This window comes from Chiloscyllium plagiosum, unplaced genomic scaffold (assembly GCF_037043375.1).
Source record: "Chiloscyllium plagiosum isolate Xiang-an unplaced genomic scaffold, Cpla_swu_hap1 HiC_scaffold_13, whole genome shotgun sequence".
NCBI lineage: Eukaryota > Metazoa > Chordata > Chondrichthyes > Orectolobiformes > Hemiscylliidae > Chiloscyllium > Chiloscyllium plagiosum.
This window is the reverse complement of record NW_028270151.1, coordinates 118,159,461-118,182,242: the sequence shown is the minus strand read 5'-3', so window position 1 is coordinate 118,182,242 and position 22,782 is coordinate 118,159,461. Positions and strand designations below refer to the sequence as shown.

Below are 22,782 nucleotides of genomic sequence, written 5' to 3'. Positions count from 1 at the left end.
CTCAGGACGTTCAATAACAGCTGCAGAAACCCGATGTGTCGAGCAGTGTATCTGGAAAGAGAAACAGAGATAATGTTTTAAATATGGAACATTTCTGATGAAGAACTCGAGTTTCCCAAGTCTAATCAAATTACCGGCCTGGTTCACAAAATAGTTTTTCTGAACTTTGAGCGAAAATTATACCAGCAGGAAAGCATTCATAACATAGTCAGCACGATTTCAACATACGTGGGGAAACCCCAATGCATTTCTAATCCATCGCCTTAACCACTCGACCATGACTACAGACAGCTTAGGTGGGTTGAGCATTGACCAAATCAGCCGAAATCTCATTGAAAGCTGCCGTTGACTTGATGAGCTAAATTCTTCCATTCTCCTCTCCCACCTCTGCTGTGAATTGTAAGGTGCGAGACACCAACGTAAAGGAAGAAAAACACAAAGTTAGGAAAAGATATTTGCAGCCAAGCTGAGTCAAAATTATTGATTGAAAGGACAATCCCACTTTGGCAATTTGCTAGATCTCTTTGCAAACATGATCAGCAGAGCTGATCAAGAGAGGTATTGATCTGAGTGTTCTTGGACATGAAACAATCCAAGGTTAGTGACATATTCATTTCTTTTTCTGGCGAAGGAGCTGGTCTTTCCAGATGCTCACAATTTAAGAGATTTTCCCAATAAAAGACGGCAACTAAGTCCCATCTAACGCTGACACCATCGTGAGCGCTGCTGTTTCACAATGCCACAGAGTCAGGGTCAATTCCCGCCTCATGCAACTGAATGTGTGGAGTTTGCACATTCTCCCCGTGGCTGCGTGCACTTGCTCTGGTTTTCTCCCATAGTCGAAAAATGTACCGGTTAGGTGAAATGGCCGTGCTAAATTGACGGGGTGAATGGAGAGGAATGCATTTGGGCTGGGACGGTTCGGTGTGGAGTTGCTGGGCCGAAGGACCTGTTTCCATATTGTAAGTATTCTAATCTACGGTAATCAATGGCCAAGGTATGACGCACGTTGTTCGATGTTGCATATATGACTTTTCGATTGTTTTTCTTCAAAGTTTCTTTACAATTCAAACGGGAGTGGAAGATGGGAAATGAATGTCTCCCATAATTCTTGCCTTCTTTTAGCATTCACAGGTGGTATTTTTCCTGTACGTTTTTTTTTACACTGTGGTTACTGTTAGTGTTCTTGTAAGCTACACCGGTTGGTTTCCTCTTTCCTCAATGTTCCTCATCTCTACCCAAACACATTTTCCATCCTTATCTCCTGAATCAATGTAATCTCTAACCATTGCATAATTGCCACGGAAACTGGGCTTTTCACACGCCTGTGTATGTCATTTTCCAATATTAATTGATCGTTTACTGTGTTGCAATTGCGCATGTGAAGAAGAAAACAGAAATGAGGCAGGTGGTCCTGGGTTTCAAACGCACGTAATTGCAGCTAAAACGCAGATTACTGCACACAATGCAATCACGGAAGCATGCACCGAACCGTCAGGAAGCACACAATAAGTACAATGCTGGATGTCATGTCAGGAACAGGACCAGAAACACAACAGAAATACGTCTCTTGGGTACTATTTTGGACGTTTTTCTCAATCAGCTATCGTGTTTTACATATGTTCCATCGGGAGTTACCTCACGCAAGGAACTAACCAGTGCTGCAGACGGTCATATAATCCGAGTCCCAAGTCCCGGAGTCAGAGACACTCAGTGCCCTGTGTGTACCTACAAGGAACAGCTGTACATGAGGTTTACAGGGTAACAGAACTGCATGAATGCAGCTCGATGGTCGTCTGTCTGCTTCTCCTCTATAGTTTTCTGTGCAGTCCCTGCATGCAATCTTGTCAACTACGTTTGTCCAGCACAAGAATGGCATTGGTCGCTTGTCTCTGAGAGAGGCTGTTGGTTTATGTGTTGTCATAATTCCGAGTGTAAGGAGGAATCTGGTTGTCAGTTCCCAGAAACTGACTTTAATAAATGGAAGCGTGCTTTTTAACTTGCCGCGTGACATATCCTCGTTGTGAAGTTCGTGCACTGCGAATCACGTTGCGGGACAATCCAATTTTGGCAAATAATTTGTGTGGCAGTCGCGAGTTGCCACGACCAGCTATCCCTAGTAGCAATACGGACAAATGGCAAGAACTGCAAATTCGATTAGAGCAGCACAAGGTTAATGTGACAGGGAAAACAGAAGGCAGCCAGAAGATTTCTGGGTGTAGGGCAATCACCCAAGGTACCTTTTCATATGAAAGTCTGTGCATCAGTAGAATCTGTAACCCAAGTAGTCTATGTTGGTTATTCATTTTCCAGACAACTTGTGTTGTTCCCCGTTTACTCTGAAAGTGAATAGACATAGTTACTTCACCGTTATTTCGAAAGAAGATCCTGCATTGAATCTGTTCGCTGTTATTTGATGCTGTGGTGAAAAGGTGTGCAATCGCGATGTGAAACGTTGCTATACTTTCATTTCCTTCATTACTGTCCTGGCGAGGGAGAAAGGTGATCACCGGGGCATTGATGGCCTAATTTAATCACGGATACAATTGGAAATGTTCACTTTTATTGGTTCGTTGTTGTTCTGTTTTGTTTTATGATACTTGAGCACTTTCTGGGACTTGGCAATAAACTAAATCTCCAGTAGGTTTGGAATTGCCTCGCTGTTACTTGTGCGAGCGGTTCATGTCAGAGACGACTCACAGTGCATCACAGACAGCACTTAAGCTTCGGTGTGTCTGATCATGATACTGCCTTTTCAGTTCTGATTCTATTCCACGTTAAGAGCTGTCAGGTTTTGGATTCGCTGGAGAGGAAAGTGGGTAATGCGATATGTGAGGTATTTTTCTTTAGCCAAAATCTTTGATGGCGAACTTGGGAAAGTGTCAAGAAGAATGGTCATTGGCAGCAAATATCCGGAAAACCTTTATCTCTGGATCGGTTGGGCCCATCCACCCTCCAAACAAAATAGCCAAACTCGCTGACTGAGTAACAAACATCATGCGTTTGTTTTTGCAAATGGTGTATTCAAACCGTTGCCGGTGGCTGGAGCATCTGAGTTGTCGAGCATGGAAACAAATCCCGCGATCCAACTTGCCCTTGCTAAATAGATTACCGAAAGTAATCCATACATATCTGCCAATATTTGTGCCTTATCTCTCCGAGGTCTTCCTGTCTATACACCCATTCAGATGCCTTTGAAATGTGAGTGCACCAGACTCTACCACTAAATGTGGCAATTCATTCCACACACAGAAAAGTGTTGTGTGAAAAACATGTGTCCCTCACTTCCCTTTTAAATTTTTCCTCTCTCACATTAAATGTTTGCTATGTAGATTTGAACTCGCGTGTCTTGTGAAAAAGTTCTCCCTGACTATTTACTTTGTCTGTCTTCCTCATGATTTTATAAGCTTCTGTGAGGCCATATCTAAGCCCTGAAGCTCCTGAGAATCTGACGAAGCCTATTCAGTTTCGTTCTCACGTCCAAGCAGTGCAAACCTTGCAAATCCTTGTAAAGGTATTCTAAACGTACACTTGAAAGAAGTGTGTCCAGCTGCAGCACTTGCTTGACCGTGTAGTCACTCTGGAGCTGCGGGTGGACTCACTGTGGAGCATCAGCAATTCTGGAGAGTTATGTTGCCTCCCAGGTGCTCAGGCCAGGGATGTCGCCCATCGGCTAAAGATCATTCGAAAAGGCGATCGTGAACAGCCAGTTGTCTTGGTGCATACAGGCACGAGATGAGGACCTGCAGGGAGAATTCAGGGAGCCAGGAGAGAAATTAAAAAGGAGGACCTCAAATGTAGTAATCTCGGGATTACTGCCGGTGCCATGTGACTACCAGCGTAGAAATGAATAAAAAATGGCACGATGAATACGTGACTTGAGGAATGGTGCTGCAGGGCGGGTTTCAGATTTGTTGGACTGTGCGACCAGTTCTGGACAATGTGGGACTATAAGAAAATTGACGATCTACATCTGAACCAGATGGGAACGAATGTCCTTTCGGGAATTTTTGCTACTGCTGTTGGGGAGGTTTTATACTAATGTGGCAGGGCGCTGGGAACCACAAGATTAAACAAGTCGGCAGTGAGGTGGAAACTGGAAACGCTAAGAATCAGGAAGATAGTATTAATAATGGGAAGAATAGGCAGAGAGCAGATGAATGCAAAAGAACTGGTGGCCTGAAATGCATCTACTTTAATGCATGGAGTATAGACAGATGAACTTAGGGTTGAGGTTGGTGCCTGGGAATATGACGTTATTGCGATCACAGAGATTTAGTTGAAGGAAGGGCATGGTTGGCAACCAAATGTTCTAGGATATAGATGCTTCAGACGGGACAGGGAGGGAAGTTAAAAGGGAAGGAGTTGCATTGCTGGTCAGGGATGATATCATGGCTGTGCGAAAGGAAGACACCATGTAAGGCTTGGGTCGTGAGACACTATGGATGGAGCAGTGAAATAAGAAGGGTGAGGTTAGATTTTTGGGGCTGTATTACAGTGAGCGTGAGGTGTAAGAAAAACATAGTTAAACAGATCATGGAAAGACGTAGAGGCAATTATTTAGTGTTGATTGGAGATTTCCGTTTTCCCAACATTGTCCGGGATACTCTTAGTGTCAGAGGTCTGGATGGTATACCATTTGTAAGAAGCCTCCAGGTGAGTTTTCTGCGGCGGTATATCAATAGTCTGACGAGGGAATAGGCCATATTGGAACTGATATTGGGGAATAAGCCAGGGCTGGCGATAGCAGTTGCCGAGGGTGATTTCTTTGGGAAGTGTCCAATATTCTGTAAGTTTTAGAATACTCATTGACAAAGATGAGAGTGGTCCTGAGGAAAGAGTACTATCCTGGGCCAAAGCTAATTATATCAAAATTATGCAGGAGGTCGGAAATGTGGATTGGACACAGCCATTTGTAGGAAAGTCCACAGTTCATATGTGGCAGGCTTTCAAAGATAGGTTAAATATAGTGCAGGATAGGCATGTCCCGTTGAAGGCATAGGATTTGAAAGACAATATTCGTGAACTGTTGATGACAGGACAATTGTACGACTCGCCAAGAGGAAAAGGGAAGCATACCTAACGCCTCGGCAGCTAAGAACATAATGGTCCCTCGAGGAACATGAGAAGAGTAGGACAAGTCTTAAACGAGGAATCAAGGGGGTTAAAAGGGGTCATGAAACAACTTCACGCTAGCACAATTAAGGAGAATCCTAAAGCCTATTATTTATATATAAGAAGCAAGCGGGTAACCAGAGAAAGGATTGGTCGACTAAAGGAAAATGAAGGAAGGGTGTATGTCGAATCTGAGAGACTGGGTATGATTCTGAATAATTATTTTGCATCAGTGTTCACTGAATAGAGGAATATGATGAATATTGTGTCTAGAGTAAGACATTTGATTAGTCTGGATCATGTTGACCTAAGTAGGGAAGCTGTGTTGGGCAGGTTAGGGGTAATTAATGTGGACAAATCCCCAGGAACGGATGGGATCTATCCCTGGTTCCTGAGTGAGGTGAGAGAGGAAATAGCTGGGGCCCTGACAGATACCTCCGTGGCGAACTTCAGCACAGGTGAGGTTCTGGCCGACTGGAATGTTACTCATATTGTCCACTATACAAGAAGGATAATAGGGATATTCCAGATAACTACAGAACAATGGGCCTAACATCAGTGTTGGGAAAGTTGCTGGAGAAGGTACTGAGAGATAGAATCTATTCATATTTAGAAAATAATGTGCATATCAGTGAGAGGCATAGAGTTTTTTGGGAAAGTGCCCAAGTTGATAGATGAAGGAAAGGCTGTTGATGTCATATACATACACTACAGTAAGGAGTTAGATAAGGTTCCCCATGGTAACCAAATACAGTACGTAAAGTAACATGGTGTGCAGGGTGTTCTAGATAGGTGGATAAAGAATTAGTTGAGCAATAGGAGACAGAGAGTGGCAGTTGAATGGAGTTTCTGGAAATGGAGAAAGATGACCAGTAGTGCTCCACAGGGGTCAGTGTTGTGACCACTGTTGTTTGTGATATAGATAAATGTTCTGGAAGAGAGCACTGTTGGAATTATCAGAAAGTTTGCAGATGACACGAACATTTCTGGACTAACAGAAAGTATAAGTGACTGTTAAAGAATCCAGGCGGATACTGGAAAGTTGGGCGGAAAAGTGGCAGCTGGAGTTCAAACCGAACAAATGTGAGGTGACGCATTTCGGTCGGTCTAATTCTAGATGGGGTTATACAATGAAGGAAGACCTTCGGGGAAAAAAAGTTGATGGACAGAGAGATCTGTGAGTACAGGTCCATTATACACTGAAGGTCGCTGCACAGGTGGACAGAGTGGTCAAGCAGGCATATAGTATGCTTGGCTTCATTGGATGGGGTATTGAATGAAATGGCTGGCAGATCATGTTAAAATTGAACAATACATTGGTCTGGCCACACTTAGAATACTGTGCAAATTTCTGGTCGCCACATTACCAAAAGGATGTGGACGCTTTGGAGAGGGCGCGTAAAAGGTTTAAGCGAATGTTGCCTCGTATGGAAGGTGTAATCTAGGAAGAGAGGTTGAGTTGTTTTGTTTTCATTAGAAAAAAGGAGTTTGAGTGGGACCTTTTTGATGTTTACAAAATCATGAAGGGTACAGACAGGATAGATAGAGAAAAGTTTTATGTCCCAGATTGAAGGATTAAATACCGAGAGGTCACGCTTTCAAGATGAGTGGTGAAAAGTTTAAGAGGGATACAGTGGGTGGTGGGTGTCTGGAATGCGTTCCCAGCAGAGACGGGAGAGGTAATCACGGTAGATACATTTAAGATGCGTCTGGACAGATGCATGAGCAGGTGGGGAGCAGAGGGATACGGGTGCTTAGGAATTGGGTGACAGGTTTAAACAGTAGATTTGGATCGGCTCAGGCTTGAATGGATGAAGGGCCTGTTCCTTGTCTGTACATTTCCTTTGGTCTTTCTTCTTAAATTACGCCAATTTCATTACATAATCTGCGAGGTCTAAGTGCCTGAAGTGAATCGATGCTGAAACACTAGTCATAAAAATTCTGAGTGTGGGCTTTTGTGTGGTAGCGGGATCGAGGGTTTTAAGATGCTGGATTTTAAGCTTCAGTTTCTATCGAATCGTGGCTTCAAATACCAGCATCGTAAGTGAGCTACTATGTGGAGATGTATGCGAGAGAACTGCGCATGTGTGGATGCCCTTTAATTTGAGTGTTTGCAGCTCCTCAGTGTGCTTACCCTCTCGGTGATAAAATCAGCGACCGTCTCTGAAAACAACGCAAGTTCCTGCTGTCCGACGTATCCTCATATCCCGTCGATAGCTTTGCTTTAGGATATCTGCGTTGCCAGTTTCTGTATCTCAAATGGTTAGCGCAGTTGGTTGAAATGTTGGTGGTTCGAGCCCACCCAGGGAATAAGCCTCAAATATTTCAGCACAAGCATTCACCCCGACCATGTATTGACATTGGAACCGGGAAAACTCATCCATGATTCACCCCAAGTCCGCAGGGAGTGAGACGTTTACACGCAGCAGAATACGACATCACTTTCTCCAAGCTCCCGATGCCAACAGAGAGCGGCCACTGCAGCTTCAATCAGCGACTTTCTGCCAAGTCATGGGAACCAACTCGTGGAAACTCCTTCCTTAGTAACAGCTCTTTCCGTGAGAAAGGAGAAAAACTTTCACTTTAAATTGGAAAGGGCTTCAGGACATTGGAATGTTGCTCCAGTTCTTGGAACGTGTTATAAATAAAACTCCTGCCTTGAAAATAGGAAGTGGTAAAAGGTTTTAGGTAGAAAGAACAAAGAAAGTGTTGATTGAGACGACTCTGTCTCGTCAGCAGATGGGAAATGCCCAACACTGTAAACGGAAATGATTGGATTTCCTTAGGTAACGTCCCGACTGATTTACGGCCTGCCAGAGTGATTGGAAATCACATCAGCGATATAAAGGTGAGGGTAAAAATATGAAGATATTAAGGTTGAAACTTAAATCCCGGGACAAGTGCTGAATAGATTGTAATGCTTTGAAGGAATAACTGAAGTGAAAGGTGTGAATGATATTGTGATTAAGAGCAATGAACTGGATCCTAACAAAGTGCTGATGAATTATGCTCGCAATGTAATAGCAAACTAATCCACAGTGCACCGTGCTTGGTTAGCTCAGTCGGTGCAGTGTGAGATGCTTAATCTGTGGTTGGTGGGTGCAAGCCTCACAATGGGCGCTTTCACCGCTTAATACAATTCCGGCTCTTCTTTCCACGTGCAGTATTGCAACCCTTCGCAGGGGAATGTTCTTGCTGCTTTCATTGACACATCTGTCCGCCTGCTTTTGATCACACGTCGGTTTCTGAGTGAACACTGTTTCCATTTTACTGGAGACACCAGAGACAACTTTATCAGTGCAGCCGAAAATACGATGAATGATGTCCGTTTCAAAATGTAAGGTTCCAAACCAACCGTGCACCACCCAATGTGTTCAAAGGCACGGAAAGTGAATGGCCACTTGCTAGCGGTCTGACAGAAACGGATCAATGTCACATGGGTACTGAACCAATTTTTAATGATTCAGATTGTTCTGATGGAAACCGAAGGGCACTCTCCCTCAACGTTTTGCAATTGTTCTTCTTGTGTTTAACGTAATGAACAGTATATTGTCAGTAACGAGGGTGGAGGTGCGGCAGGATCGTGAGGTTTCAGTGTGGGACATAGACACAGTAAGTCAAATATCCCCAGAGCACGGGAGAGCTGTTTGGTCCAGGATCACTGCCATCTTCTCTTACTAAAATAACAAATAACATTATTGGAAAATGCTGGTAGCATCTTGGAAATATAAATCGATTTAAGACTTCAGGACTAGTGACACTCCTTTTCCATGTGCATCTCCACCTGCGTTTGCACACTCTTCCTTTTTATTGAATGTCTCCTGACTTCCAACTTTATATTCAGCTTCTCTTTTATTACTTCCTCTCCAACCATTTTCCCAGTCTCCGATTTTGTATCAGAACTGTTCCATCTTTCACATTGCCCAGGACTTCGAACTGAACAAATAAATCTGTTTCTATTTCCTTAGATAGCAGATGACCAGAGACTGGAAGGCAGTGTTGTTCCGAAATCTCATCCATGATTCACCCCGAGTCCACAGGGAGCAAGACGTTTACACACAGCAGAATACGACACCATGTTTCTCCAATCCCCCGATGCCAACTGAAAGCGGCCACTGCAGCTGCAATTAGCGGCTTCCTGCCAAACCCTGGGACACAGCTCGTGGAAACACCTTTCTCATTAACTGCTCTTCCCGTGGGAAAGGAACAAAACTTCCATTTTAAATTGGAAACGGCTTCAGGAGATTGGAAGGTTGTTCCTGTTCTTGGAACGTGTTATAAACAAAATTCCTGTCCTGAAAATAAGAAGTGGTAAACGTTTTAGGCAGGAAGAACAAAGAAAATGTTCATTGAAAGGACTCTGTCTCGTTAGCAGATGGGAAATTCCCAATACTGTAAACAGAAATGATTGGGTTTCCTAAGGTAATTTTCCGAATGATTTACTGTCTGACAGAATGACTGGAAATTCACTTCATGTGAAAATATTCGGGTTGAATCTTAAATGCCGGGACCAGTGTTAAATAGATTGTAATGTTTTGAAGAAATAACAAAAGTGAAAGATGTGAATTATGTTCTTTGTGATTGGAAGGAATGAGCTGGCTCTTTGCAAATTTCTGTGCCAGGTGAATTATGCTCAGAATGAAATAGCAAACTAATTCATCGTGTCCCAAGCCTGGATATCTCAGTTCGGTGCAATGTGAGTTTTTAATCAGAGAGTCGTGCGTCCAAGCCTCATAATAGTCGTTTTCACTGTTTAATAGAGTTCCAGCTCTTCGTTCCACATGCAGAATTGCAAGCCAATGCTGGTGGAGCATTCTTGTTGCTTTCGCTGACATATATGTCCTCCTGCTTTGATCACATGTCGGTTACTGAGTGAAAACTGTCTGCACTTTACTGGAAGCGCCAGATACAACTTTATCAGTGCAGCTGAAAATACTATGAATGATGTCCATTTCAAAACATGAGATTCCACTACATCCGTGCACCAACCAAAGTGTTCAAAGACACAGAACGCGAATGGCCATTTGTTAGTGGTCTGACAGAGACGGCTTAATGTCTCATGGGTCCTGAACAAAAATTAACTGATTCAGAAATTGCTGATGGAACGGAACGGAGCTCTCCCTGAACGTTATGCAATTGTTCTTGTTGTGTGCTCATGTAAGCTGATGTAATGAACAGTTTATTGCCAGTAACGAGGGTGGGGGTGGGGAAGGATTCTGAGGTTTCAGTGTGGGACAGACGTGATCTGATCGAACGGGTAAGTCAAATATTCCCAGAACATGAGAGAGCTGATTGGTCCAGGATCACTCCCATCTTCTGTTTCAGAATCAACAAATGAAATTGCTGGAAAATCTCAGCAGGTCCGGTCGCATCTTGAAAATGAAAACCGAATGAGATTTCGGGACTGGTGACACTTCTTTTTCCATCTTCATGTCTCTCTGTCTTTCTACAATCTTCCTTCTTTTTAATATGTCCTAACTTCAAACTTTATATTCAGCTTTACTTTTATTGCTTCCTCTCCAAACATTTTCCCAGTCTCGAAAATTGTATCATGCTTGTTCTATCTCTCACTTTGCCCAGGACTTCCAACTGAACAAATAACTCTGTTTCTATTTCCTTAGATACCAGATGGCCAGAGATTGGAAGACATAGGAGGACGGTTAGCGCTTTCAGAATATCTAGTCTGCTCCGCCATTCGATCTTGGCTAATATCGTTCTTAACCCCATTCTCCAGTCCTCTACCTGAACACTTACTCCCCAGTCTTAGGATCCAGTCTTTTTCCCAGAGTTGGTCCTAATCCGTCCCAAAACCCTCCACATGTGTTGTCACCTGTTACACCGTAACTACATGTCATCAATCTCAGTTTCAGTGATTATCGGCAAACACGAACTTTTCTGAGCAGCTCGATTGGGTCTCTGGCCCCACTGTGATTAGATTACCTACAGTGTGGAAACAGGCCCTTCGGCCCAACAAGTCCACATCGACCCACCGAAGCGCAACCCACCCATACCCCTACCCCTACCCCTACACTTGCCCCTTCACCTACCACTACCGGGCAATTTAGCATGGCCAATTCAACTGACCTGCCCATCTTTGGACTGTGGGAAGAAACCGGAGCACCCGGAGGAAACCCCCACAGACACGGGGAGAATGTGCAAACTCCACACAGTCAGTCGCCTCAGGCGGGATTTGAACCCAGGTGTCTGGTGCTGTGAGGCAGCATTGCTAACCACTGTGCCACCATGCCGCCCTGCGGGGGAGCAGTAATCATCTTCATCTCCTACGGAAATGATCAGTGCTTCAAAAAAAAACGGACAGAAAGAAAGATAGGCTTGTGTGTCAAGATATGTGGAGGTAATTGCTTTCTGACCTGGTCAGTAAACCTAACTCTGTATACCCCACCACATTCTAGCTGTTGTGGTGAAAGGGAATACAAATGCAATTAATTGCCATCTACGCTTTTATTCGATATGTATTCTTCCTTGTTCTGAATATGCCGGGATGTTTCCAGCACTGATAGTCACCATTTCTAAGAGTGTATGCCGCGGGCCCTGATCTTTTCTGGAGAGTAGCAGTATCAGTTTGTGCGAAAGTGGCCCAGTACAAAGCTTAGAAGAAACATTGTTGTTCCCTCTTTCCGGACGACAGTCTTTCATATCATGATCGATGGGGCTTTATTGTATTCTCATCAGCAAACCTTGTTTTGAATTTACTCGCCCAATACTACTGTAGCGGTGAAAAGAATATAATTCAGAATACCTGCTGCGTGAATATGATTTTCAAATTTCTATTCGCAGTGGTCCTTCATATGTGGCGATGTCCATATCACTGCTGGCCATCCTGTTTAAGAGTGCCGTTACATATGTTCCTCTGTCTTGGCGCTGCAGGGAAAATTGTCTGCGCCTTTTCAGCCAATATTTCCTGGATATTTCAACATCGTATTCTTTATTTTTTTCAATCATGTCCTCTTTAAGGACACAGTTACTGGGCACTGGTCCTTTCTGTAACAACAGTACCACATTTGCTCGACATGCGAAGGTGGCCTGGATCAGTAACAAGGAGGACATTCATTTCCTTCTGTCACAGCCAACACTGGATTCATGATGTTAGTCTCTGTCAAATGCATCCGAAAATGTGCTCTGAAAGCTTCATTTGAACGCTGTCTGGCGTTTCTCAACGTGCGTTAACCAAAACCGGAAATCCTCAATCATAGTTTGGAGCAGTTCACATATTCGAGTTTAGAAGCAGCAGACATGGATACAGTTCATTCAGTCAACAACAGGAATGAAAAGATTTACAGGCACAGATGAATATCGACTCTTGTTCTCATACTGTTACTAATATTACCGTGTGGCCTGAAGTCTAAGCCATGTTGTAACTGAAATTGAGGAAATCACAGACAGGCTGCCGAATGACGCAGTATGTATTTTGTTTTCTTGTTCTCACAGAGTTCCAGGAAATTATGACAGCGAGGGAGAGGAATGCAAGTCAAGTGCAGCTCTGGTGAAACACCTTCTGTCTGATTCAGTCATCAACAAGAAACGTGAATGCGACTAAAGTGGGAAACCTTTTCACAACTCGAACAAAGAGCAATCACGAACAGTGACCACCTCTTTGACATCTCAGATCGCCTTTGACCTTCCCTGAATATGTATAGAAACTAATTTTTGTACACCTCAAAGTAAGAACTGTTTGATTTACCGACAATAAGTGAGTCGCATGTCCTTGATTCCCACATAGGTTTCCAACTCAGCTTGCAGCCAGGTGGCAGTTGCTCATGGCTCTGCTGGATAATGCACTATTATAGAGAAAGAAAATGAAAGTTGGAACTCTTATTGGCTCTGGGTTTCGAATAATCTTGCTACGTGTTCTGCCATTCTCGGATTCCAGTGCTAAACCAGTTTTTCAGTTCATCCGAGATGCAGGAGAGTCGACGTTTCTGGCAGGAGCAGAATTCATCATCTTTATCTGAGGAGAGAAAATGAACAAAGTTTCACACAGCGACTAATCGGAATTGCATTCCGTTTCAGCATGGTAGCAGGTATGGGCTAGCAAAATCAAAGCCAGATTTGCTGATGAGAACAACAAGCACGACCGCTCAGATAGAGCAATTCCTTCCTACCGCTTATTCGGCAGAACTGGTGCAGTTGCTGTGAGTATGCTGCAGGGCATCATCAGGTACATGCTCTTAAGTTTCCGGTTTTGGCCTGTGTGCTCGCGTGGCTGAGCAACCCGAGACTCTGATTTCAGATTCCACTTCTTAAGAAGTCTTGTGTTTGCATCCCTGCGCGGTCACGTGTGCTAATGGATTAAGCTGGCAACGTTTTGCAGGGATGCGTTTTGTTAAAGTTGAACAGACAAAAAGCAGTCATTTCTTCTAACCTGGCTGTGATGTGGCACAGCAGAAAACAACCAACATGTCAGTGCCCATGTTTTCCCCTTCTGCTGTAGTTGTCACGTTCCCCTCCAGCTCGAAAGGCCACCAGCATAATATGCAACTCAAAAACAGGCTGCGCCAATCTTTCACCGTTTCTCTGAAAGTGAATGGAGATATTTATTTCCATGTTTATGTGAAATTAGGTTCTACATTGAATCTGCTCGCAGTTTCCTGTTGTTGTTGCGAAAAGGAGGGAAATTGCGATGTGAAACTTGGTTACTTTTCCCTAATTTCCTTAATTTCTGTCCTGATGAGAGAAGCTGGTGATTGGTCCTCTCGATCCGGTGGAGACATCAGCCCAATTGTTAACCTCATCTAATCGAGACTGTAATTGGTAATCTTCACTTTTCATGGTTCATTCTTAGTCAGTTCTGATTCATGTTACTTGAGCACTTTCCTGGAAGTATTGGTGCACTAAGGCGTCAGTGCGTTGAAAGCACCATTTGGAATTGCCTCGCTGCAATTTGTGTGAGCAGCTCATGACCCAGACGACTCGCTCTGCCTGACAGACAGCATTCATGAGCCCGTGTGTCTGAAAATAGATTCTCTTTGTCAGTTCTGCTTCTGTTCATGAGTTGTCAGTTTTTGGTTTCGCTGGAGAGCTGCGCGAGCAACATGAATTGTGAGGTATTTTCCGCAGCCAAAATCTCCCACTGAGAAGTTGGGAATGTGTCCAGAAGAATGGTCATTCGCAGCCTAATACCAGAAAAAAATGATTCGTTGCTGGTTTTAACCGAAGCAGCCTGTGGGAGTTATCTCAAATGGGAGAGTACTCGCTTTGCATGCGAGAGATTGCGGGGTTGCTAGCTGCGTTCTCCATCCCCTTTTAGGGCGGCACCGTGGCTCAGTGGTTAGCACTGCTGCCTCACAGCATCAGTGTTCCACGTTTGATTCCTGTGCGTAGTTTGCACATTCTCCCTGCGCCTGCTTGGTTTCTTCCCACACTCCAAAGATGTGCAGGGCAGGTGAATTTTACATGCTAATTTTCCCATAATGATCAGTGCATTGGTTCGATGGAAATTGGTCTGGGTGGGTTACTCTTTGGAGGGTCGGTGTGGCCTAGTAACGCTGATGGGCCGGTTTCCATACTGTAGGGAATCTAATCTAACCATCTTACAGAAAACTAGCCCAACACACTGACCAAGTGATGAGTGGCTATTCAAACTGATGTTCGCCACAGCAGCATCTCAGAGGGGCTGAGCCCGTAAACAAACGCTCTATTTGCCAAATTTTCACGTTTATTCTTTTTCAACTTTCCTGTCTGTATACAGATCCATATGCCTTTGAAATGTTGAGGGTATACCAGACTCCACCACTAAATCTGACAATTCATTCCAAACACGCAAACCTTTCTGTGTGAAAAAAACAATGTCCTTCAGATCCCTTTTAAATTTTACCACTCTCCCCTTAAAACAGTGTTCCCTTGCTTTGAACTTGCCTGCCATGGGAAGAAATATTCATTGACCATTTACTCTACCGTCTCCTTCATATTGATATGAACCTCTGTGAGCCCATCCCTCAGCCCTCAAGCTCCATGGAAAATTTTCACATCCTATCCAGCTTTACGCTACAGTCCAAACAGTGTAAACCTTGCAACATCCTCATAAATATTATCGAACTTACGCAAAGTTCGCCATTGCAAGTGTGTGTGGGTAAGTGCCTGAAGTGAGGCGATGCTGAAACACTAATCATGAAAAACATGGTTGCGGGGGTTTGTGTGGCAGCGTTGCAGAGATGTCGAAGGAGCTGTCTTTAAACTATAACCTCGATCCAGTCATTGATTTGAATTCCCACCACAACCAGAACCACAGGTGAAGTCATGAAAAACCTATAAACATTGAGATGTCATGATTTGATCCCATATTCGGCTGTTTTTTGACAGGAACTTTCACTAACTAAGGCTGAGGGACTGCCCAAGCTCAACGATTCAAAACTATGCGTGCATTTACTTGACTATTCGAACACAGGAACTCGGACTCATTTTTATGTGTTTCACAGTTACTCGGTGTAAATTTAAAACAGCCTCTGGTTATGCAGAAGAGTTCAAAGCTGGATATTCTCCACTGAAAATGCACAGGAAGAGGCAATCTCTTATTACTTTTGTTGTAAACTGATAACTTAGACTGTTTAAACTGACAGAATAACGCGGATCCATCCATCCTCTTGGGCACCTTTAACCGCGTTAATATCAGCAAAGGTAAACTCACACTAAGAGGAATGGGCTCATTGTGGTGAATTGTTAAGGAGTAGTGTGTGAGTCAGAGTGAATAGTGGTCAGTAAATACTGACACTGACATTGAACGTTGCAACACCAGCTCCTCACTCACTTGCTGTCTCATGCCTCCCAGACATCATTGCCTTTCACATTTTCCTCTCGTCCGTTCCACTTCTCAACTTATTCCCGACAGCTTGCAAGTGTTCCCTTAGAAACTGTAGCTTTAGGAAACGTATTACTGGGATAAAGTCATTACTCAATGTGATGGGATAAACCGTCAATCCCTAATTACTCGAGAGATTGAGATTTTGAGTTACTCCGCATAACCCTGGATGTCCTCAGTTGCGGGGTACAGGCATGATGCCATGAGCCAAGGGTTTAGACGTAGTGACATTGAAGGAACAGCGAAATATTTTCAACTGGGAAACGCGAGAACCTTGGAGGGGTAATTGCTGTGATAGTTTTCGCTTGTATTTGCTGCCATTGTCCTTCCAAACAGATGCTGATCGATCAGTGAATTGTTCTGGCAGGATCTGGGTGCAGCCAGGATTTAGTTTTCATTCGGATAATTCACAAGAAGAGAATTAAATATACATCTCCTAACTGGGAATGAAAGCCTGTTCCTGGCAATGCAAAATCAGACTCGTATGCAGGGATGTCCATTGATACTGCAGGAGACTTTGGGACCTGTACTACTCTAGTGCCTGCTCTTCACGTCATAATCGTCTTCGTCAGCAGTGTTTCTCTCTCCAAGTTTCCAAGTCGGTTCATATTATCACCCTTGGTTTCAATGTGAAGAAAGCAACGCTGTGATAATCTGATGTTGTTCAGCAGATATACTGCAGCAAGCTAAGTAAAGACTGATGCAAACACGAGCTCGTTTTGAGCTGCGCTGATGTTTTGGCAGCAAGAAAGGCATCGTTCAACTCGCCTCATTCCGGGTGACGGGCTCGAAATGACCAGTGGTTTCTCGCTGAATTAGTTCAGGCTCTGGAATGTAAAAAACTTCAAATATGAAAGTACAGTGAAAGGAAATGGTTCACAGAGTGAGGAATTCCAAGTGAAACAGTGACGGTGATTATGTTTGCTGATTTTTCACCTTGTGAATGCTGCTTCCCTGATGTGGACGTTTACATTACCTATAGACAAACTGTCACAGCCAAACCTGGTTTTTGGGTCAGTGACGGAATTGGTAACATGCCTGACGTCGAGTTAGGGGATTGTCGGTTCGTATTTAAAATCGCGAGGATGCAGCGTGCTCGTCCATTCCTGTTGTCTGTCAGGAAAGGAAGGGTTTGGGTTTTCGAATTTACAGTTTCTTTCGTCCACTTCAAATTCTAGCTCAGAGCAACGTCTCTCATTGTCTGTAGAACTGGCTTTGGTTTAACCAAAAGCTGCCTTTTGGCGGTTGAACTTGCATGTTGGAGCGGACAGCTGAAGTGAAGCACAAGGAGCTGGTCAAATCCTGAGAACTCTGCCACTCTCGGGGAATGTGTCTGTGTGTCTCTTTCTGTCGGAGACACGACGTGGGTAATAACACAGTGTGACTATGTCAAACTTCAATCCCATTGTTGTGTCATCTAAGATCAAAGCGAGAACCTCACTGCCATTTGCACTGGAAACATCAGAACACATGAGGTTATGGACCAAAGCTGGAAACTGGGAATGGAATAGACGAATGTCTTTAAACCAGACTGCACCATGGGCCAAATGGGCTTTCCCATTCTGCAAAACTTGAAGACGAGTAGAAAACAATCTGCAGTGAAACTGATCAGAAATGAAAGGGAAAAGCCATTGCATTGAGAATAAGTGCAAGAGCGTCTGTCTTCATTCAGTGTAATGTCGTAGGTAGGATTTGGAACTAGAACTGCCATGGCATTAGTTCTATTTTCGGACTGGGAATGAATGTTTTATTGTGCAAGTATATCGTGGTACCAGTATTTCTGACCACTGGTCCGAACCTGGTCATGCTTGGTTTTGTGCCAGGTTATCAAAAATCAAAAAGATGCAGGTTTTGGAAATCTGAACTAAAAACGAGAATTGATAGAGAAACCCGCTACACCTGGCAACATCCGTGGAGAGAAACAGATTTTTTTTCAGATGGACAGGAAACAGGTTAGTTATAGATTTCTAGATTATACTGTTGGGAAAATGATAACCTTACCTGTCGAATCAGGATATTTATCAAAATCACTCTTGAGCTTACAAACGTCAAATTTACAATCTTAAAAGGACTTAATCAGCTGTCATGCTACTTTCATTTTCCTGAGCTGGTGGAAGGCTATGTTTTAATGGCTACATTTCCTTTTGCTTTCTGTTATTTAGCAGTCACGCCGAATGGAGAATTGTTTCTTTTAGTGTCTGCCTCAAAATGTGTCTTTGTTCTTTCTATATTTGTCTCTGTATCCTCCTGGGCCTTTTTCACATTCTCCGACTCTCTGGCTGTCCATATCCCTCATTTCCCATTTCTGCTCTTGAAAAGCCTGACATTCAGAGACAGTTTGAGATTCGAACTGCTGAGAGGCTTTCTGACGCCTGGATGGAGTCGGTCGAAGTCGTCTTACATTCTCTGGATAATGCGTCTGTCACTTCGACCTGAGGCAAGGAGACATTTCTTCCTCAAAATCTAAAGACCCTTTCGAAGTTAAAGTTGAATTCCTTTTCCAACAGAAAAAGAAAGTAATTACATGATAGCTGAAGAAGAACAAGGATGCATTTACTGTTGGTGTACAACCAATGAATGGTGACAGCAGAGAATGAGGGTGATCATGTCGTGGTGTCAGTGCCATTACCACAACATTCCCCGGGAATGTTGCAGTGTCTCCTGCCTCACCACTTAATTTCCACAAATCTGGGAATGAAGAAATGAGAATAAGAGGATGAGAAGCAGAAGTGCTTGTGGAACTGCGGGAAGAATCTCCAGGTTAAAATAGTAGTTAAAAAGAGCAACATACACTACTGGATTTAAACCTGGAAAATGAAGACGGAACTCGAAATCAGAATATAAATCAATTCAAACAGGACACTGAGTTTCTCGATCAGCAACACAATACTTGTGAGAAACAACGAGATTTCAATACAATGAGCAGGCACCAGTGTGATTGGAGATGCTTTCACCAGCTAAGCCACGGCGCCACGTTAAAAGCCAGATTTGTCGTCCATATGTGCAATGTCTGAACCACTTGATCACAGGAATTCGAAAACGCGTTTTCTGTATTAGCGTAGCTCAGTATGAATGGCAATCAAACTCTGCTTGTGCAAAAACAGACATTTCAATGCTGAGCATGCCCCACTGAAAAGGCACAGAAAAAGACAGTATCCTCTTGCATTGGCATCCAACAGATATTTTCATCTGTTTAAACTGACAGAATAAAGAGGATGTGCTCATCTCCTCTCGCGTCCCATTAACCACGTTAATACACATGCAGGGATTTTCAAACCAAGATGAACAGGCTCATTGTTGTGAATTGACAGCAGTGGTGTGTGAGTCATTGCAAACAGTGAGAAATAAATAGCACTGACACTGAGCCTTGCACCATCAGCATAACACTCACATGTTGTGTCATGTCTCCTCGGCAGCAGTGCATTTGACTTTAATTATTCGACCCTGCACCTCTCCTCAAATTATTCCCGACCGCTTGCAGTGTCGAATTAGTACATGCAATTATTAGAAATGCATTTCTGGGACACAGTTGTCTTTCAATGAGATAAGATTCACTGCCCATCCCTAATTATCCCAAAGATGTAGGGGACGAGTTACTTTTGTCAACTCCTCAAAGACGCCACTCCTGACGCCACCTTGCCAATGTAACTCACTGAGGGAAGAGCAAACTGACGCCACTCAGTCAGTGTTACTCACCCAGGGAAGGGCAGACTGACCCCACACTCTCAGTGAAACTCAGCAGACTTATCCCACACTGTCAATAAAAGTCATTGTCTGAAGAGCAGTCTGACCCCACTCTATAAATATAATTCCCTCAGGGAAGAGCAGACTGATCCCATTCTGTCTATGGCACTCACCCAATGAACGAACACTAAACCCACTCTACCAATGTAACTCGCCAGGGTGGAGCAGACGGAAGCCAGATTGTCAACATAAATTATCGAGGGAGGAGAATACTGACCCCGCTCTTTCTATTTCACTCAGGCAGGGAAGAGCGGACTGTTACCACTCTGTGAAAGAAATTCGCCCAGGGAATGGCAGACTGACCCTACTGTATCTGCGTGACTGACACAGCTAAGAGCAACTAACCCAACTCTGTCAACGTACCTCCCTCAGGGAAGAAGACGCTGACCCCTCTCTGGCCATGTAGCTTACCCAGGAAACAGCAGACTAACCCCACTCTGTCTATTTAAGTTCACAAAAATCCTCTGAAGTACGTCCTATCCAGACACTCCTATTACAGAGTCATCACTGTCTCTGTAACCGTGTGCGTTCAATGGCGATTCCAAATAACCTGCAAATGTTTAGAATGTGGCAGCAAACCAGAGCAACCACAAAGAAATTGGGCGAATGTGCAAACTTCCATCAGGCTGTCACCTAAGCCTGGAATGGAAACCAAACCCGACAGCAGTCGTGATTATAAAATGGCAGAACAGAAACATAGCAAAAAGAATTGCGTCCCTGTGTGTTGCAACGATGCTGAGTATTAATTTCCATTTTCATCACTGCCAACCTTCTTCAAAGCAAAGCACGCACTTGCTTTTTCAGAGTTCCTATATCCCGCTTTCATCCCGCTTTTTACCTAATCATATTTCTGACTTTACAAACTATGTCACAACAGGTTGACAACTGCAGAATGAGCTTTGTTCCGTTCTCCACTGATGTTGATGGTAGTAATCCGGCATATTCGAGTAGGACTTGATGCACTTGCGGGTGGTGTATTCGCGGCATTTTGGCTTCTTTTTTTCATTTTCGGTCTACTATTTCGAGTTCATTGTGCAGACTTCTGAAGAAGACTTTTTGGAGTCGAAATGGTAACTGTGTTTTCTCTCGCAAGACAGACGTAGCTTTATTCCCTAATAAATTGATCTTCTTCTGATCTTTGCAAGTGAAATAGGGTGCATTACTATTGCTCGGTTTTAGTTTCAAAATCAAGAGAAACATGAAGGAGAGAATATCAAAGAACACAAAGTTCTGAGTTGTTAAGATAATTTTTGCAGCAATTGTGGACAGGAAGGTCAAATTAAGATAACGGTTCAAGAACGTTTAGTCTGTGGAAGTGGTATGTGACTTTAGTTCCAAATATATGTTTCCGTTCTTCCAGTACATCTTTTTGACTCCCAGAAAACATTGATTGTTTTCTGTATTCACTTTGTTTCGCGATATCTGTCTTCTGGTCGACCAGGGACAACTTGAATTTGCGTCTGCATTGAATAACATTTAGGTCTTTCTTTCCAGAAGCGAACCTGTGCATTATGTACCACATATCATGCTGATGGCTAAGAAGTTCAAAATGAATTACGATTTATGGATCGTGAGCAAGAATGAAGTGATCCACTTGCGAACAGATGTCACCACGCCCTATTCCGACATCGGGCCTGAACGGTCCATTGGCAGAGTCTGCAGACAGGAAATGTCTAAGTGACTAGTCCTTTGTTCAGTTTGATTTGATACCAATGGTAATGCTGTTTTGGTGCAGAAATGTGTCAACATCTCTGACATTAGAGTCAAAATTTAAGTCACATCTACTCCATGGAGTGTCTTCTCATATCGGAACATGCTGACATGAAAACATCCAGCTCTGATAGCAAAGGTGTTTTCATTAAACAGGGAGAATGCTTAACTAAGCAATGCAGACAGCTAAGATGAATAATTGCCACTTGGTTCTTCAAGCTGAGCTCTCCACACCAACTGCCCCAACGAAGGCCGTGGATAAGATCCCCATCGATTATTTTGGTCAATTTTTGCCACAACAACAACCTATTGTTCTGAACAATGCTACACCACAAGCAGAGGGCTAAGTCTGATTTTCATCGTTAATTTTCAATTTCAGTTCTTAATGCACAGTTTCTTATGAATGTGGACAGCAGAAGACCGTTAACATTCCATTTCTAATATTTCCAGAAAATTCTACTCCGCTGATATCGCCTTGCCTTATCACACCTCAAGCCAGGAACCTGGATCAGTCGAGTTCCTTTCCACACATGGAGTTGCTTTTTCTAATTCATTGACTGCTGATATAATAGATTATTGGCCTTGCGAGTCAGCTGTAAATTAGGTTGAACTTTCTCAGCTTGACTTTCAACTGATCCTAAAAAAAATCATCACCTGCAGGTAAATGTATTGCATTGCTTCTTGTTTTACTTATTTCCCCCCCACCGACCATCCAAATTTCACGATAGTTCGACAAACGTGTTGAAACTAATTCGTATTGGAAGTTGGTGGCTTTTTGTGTCTCGACATATAATTTATTCAATTAGATGACTGAGTCAGTCTTGAAATTACTTCGGATTCTTCACAGTTGAAAATTTACTTTGGAATGAATGCAAAGCTCAAGCTCTACGAAATCCAAATCCTGCAAAGGAATTCATGACTTTTAAAGGTATCTACGCTGTCAATAGGATTCGAACCTGCGCAGGGAGACCCCATTGGATTTCAAATCCAACGCCTTAACCTCTCGACCATCACAGCTGTGACAAGATTATCAATTTTCATAGTAACACAACTGAATTTATTTGTTGGAAGAACAAATTGTCAAGACCCAAAGATTTCGCCAAATCCTTTGCAGAGACCCAGACGAACGTTACCTTAGCAGATTGACAGGCTTTCACCGCAAACTAGATTCTGACACAGCTGAAGTTGTGGGAATGATTCTTCGTCGAATTATAGAGTCACGGAGGTACACCACACGAAGAGAGGATCATTGTCTCACTGCGTCCGATCGATTTTGACTCAATTGCTCATCATCTGGTGCCAAATTAGCTATGCTGTTGTGTTTTAATATTCATCGAAATATGGTATTAGAAAAATTGATGCTAAGTCCATAAACACTAGATACATTCGTAAAAAAA

The 22,782-nt window shown here is 43.4% G+C and overlaps 1 non-coding gene across 1 annotated transcript; it reads right to left on the bottom strand.

Moving 5' to 3' along the window:
• Nucleotides 1-22,320: 22,320 nt before the first annotated feature.
• Nucleotides 22,321-22,402, bottom strand: trnas-uga (transfer RNA serine (anticodon UGA)). The gene has a single exon. It is a non-coding gene; the product is annotated as a tRNA-Ser (tRNA).
• Nucleotides 22,403-22,782: the final 380 nt, after the last annotated feature.